The sequence below is a fragment of the Lepidochelys kempii genome, chromosome 1 (genome assembly GCF_965140285.1).
Source record: "Lepidochelys kempii isolate rLepKem1 chromosome 1, rLepKem1.hap1, whole genome shotgun sequence".
Classification (NCBI taxonomy): domain Eukaryota; kingdom Metazoa; phylum Chordata; order Testudines; family Cheloniidae; genus Lepidochelys; species Lepidochelys kempii.
The window spans coordinates 169,439,113-169,441,787 of NC_136380.1; positions in this window are offsets into that span (position 1 = coordinate 169,439,113).

Here is a 2,675-nt window from a genome sequence, read left to right on the forward strand (position 1 = left end):
AGATGCAGGGGCATGGTGTGTGGGGGAGGAAGGGTTCCAGTGCAGGAGGGTCGGGCAGGCAGGGTTCCATGACCCGCAATAGCCTTGAGCATGGGGGGCTGGCATGGTTCGAGTGACAGTCTGGGGGGAGCGCCTAGGGTGAGCGGCTGGGAGCAGCGCTGCAGGGGTGGGGATGGGGCCTCAGGCGACCAGATGGGGGGAGGTGGGAGCTCAGCTAGCCCTGCGCTGTGTCCTGTTTTCCCTTTTGAAAATATGGTCACCCCAGTGATCCTGCAAGAACTGAGTGAATTGTGGACAAATGTTTTTGGTGCTCTGGAATAAGGACACCAGGTACCGCTCTGACCAAAAGGCAATATACAAGAAGAAAGGAGTATAATGGCTCTGGGGGCTCAGAATGGTTAATGGCAGTTGGTAGAACACACCTGAGAACGAGGCAATGCAGATCACTGTGTGGCAAGGCCTGGGCTGAGGAAAGACACCTGCCAGTAAGGGGGAATTGCTGGATTGCCTAGTGATAGGGTTTGGGCAGGAGAAGAACTAAAGGTGTAATGGCAAGTCAGCCAAGTGTAACCAGTGCTTGCCTGAGAATCCTGCAGTGGGTCACCTCTGACAGTGCCACCCTTTGCAATCTGTCACTTGGAATCGCACCAGACACTGTGAATCCCAGATAAGATATGAGTGCGCAGCAGTATCAGGTGGAAGATTGAAACCCAAGAATGTAAGCTCTGGGCATACAAATATTTTAAGTTTTGCTATTAGAATCCAGTGCTTTAGTTAAACAACAACTGTGTTATACACTGAAAAAACAAACCTGTTCTGATCACAATCTGAATATATAACTCCCTCCCGCCCCCGGTAAATAGCTCCTTTTCTACTCAACATCTGTGGGAAAGACTGCTTCCCATGCTGGCTGAGTGCCTGCCAAACGAAACCCAGAGGAAATTGGCCAGGCAATTCTGCATGCCATTGTGAGGGAGGTCAAGACCCAGGGACGACCTCTGATCTCTCACTCCTTGAACTGGTGGGGTTTGGGTACACTGTCAGGATGACTCGCTGAGCCCCTTGCAAACAGGCTATTCTTGGATGGCATATCATCACAGCTTTGAAGAAGCAGAGAAAATATAAAAGCTTCTTCTTTTCTCTTCCCCTGCAAAAACGGCAGTAAATTAAACCCTGGTATAAAAGCCTCCAAAACTAAAACACTATCAAAAATACCAAACCTGAGATGGTTGAATACCAGAATCAAAAATGTTTGTATAAATCAGTGTATTAATAGTGTATGAACAGTGGTAGAATTGGTTGAAAACTGAAAAAAGTACCTGTACAATTATTTGGCCAATAATGTATTTAGCTTTGCTAGCTTAATGCATATTATCTACTAAAGTCCTCTGTAATGCAAAATTAAACTCTTACCTATGGACAGATTTCTGTGGTGGATGCTCTAACTAGCCGCAGTGTGAAGGACGTTCAGCCCAGAAATAAGTTTAAAGTGGTTATTTAAAACACATTTTTGCTCTGTGAAATTCTCTTGGTATTTGTTTGACAGAATGTGACATGACACATGCCAGAAGTCACATTACACTCCACTGTATTTGATGTCCAAAAACAATGCATACTTGGGTACCTCACGTGAACCAGGAAGTACACAGAGAATTTCATAGAGGGAAGAGAATTTAAAAAAAATAAATAGTTGCAACTTAGGCCTCTGATACCACCAACACTCCTGCAAATGCCTAACTTTACACACATGAGTAAACCCACTGAAGTCACCAGGACTTCTCACGTTCTTAAAGTTAGCCATGTGCAAAAATGTTGCAGGATCAGGCTTTGTCTTCATGTCTCCCACAGCCAGGTTAAGTGGAAGAACTGAGCAAAAAAAATCTGTGTTTCACTTAAATTTAGTTTCCACTTCTAAATTTAAGGGATTGAAACCCTTAAAACAAGGAAAGCCAGAATTAACAATGGGATTAACTTTTATCACCATGGCCATAAAAGGAGACTATCTTAATTACAGCAGGTTGAATACCACACATTTTCTACCAATGTTTGCTTGAATAATAAAAAATGTGGATTTCATGCCCCTTTGGCAGTCCTTTTCTATTTCAGCAAATAACTTTACCTGCAGGGATGTTCATCATCCCTTGAAATTTGTTGTTTCTATTACCAAATATTCATGGAAAGTAAACTTTGAAATCATAAACAAAAGTACTTCCACCAAAAAACAGATTCTGTTAGTCATCTACTAAGTGAACAGAAACAATGCCTTGTGATCTCTGTGTCCAATCAAACTAATTACAGCATAGCTGAGATTTCAGTTATTAAATACTAGTAATTAATTTTCTTAATCTACAGACCACAAACTATTTCATAAATAACTTTGACTAACAAATAAGTTCAATTTAATCATAAACTGCTTCAGAAGGAGGTTACGTTTAATCATTTGCTATTAATTATTTGTTCAGATCCAATCTTAATGCTCACCCAGTGTGAGTCAGCTCATATGATATCAATGGCTGCCCCTAATGGAGAGACCTGCATGTGGAAGGACTGTCCTGCCCTTACTCTATCCTTGCTTGTGTGGATTTCAGTCAGACTTTTCACATCGGTGTTTTTCACTATAGATAAGGGCTCATGCAAACGGGAACTATTAGAGCTGAGAAAGTTCTTGCTACCTC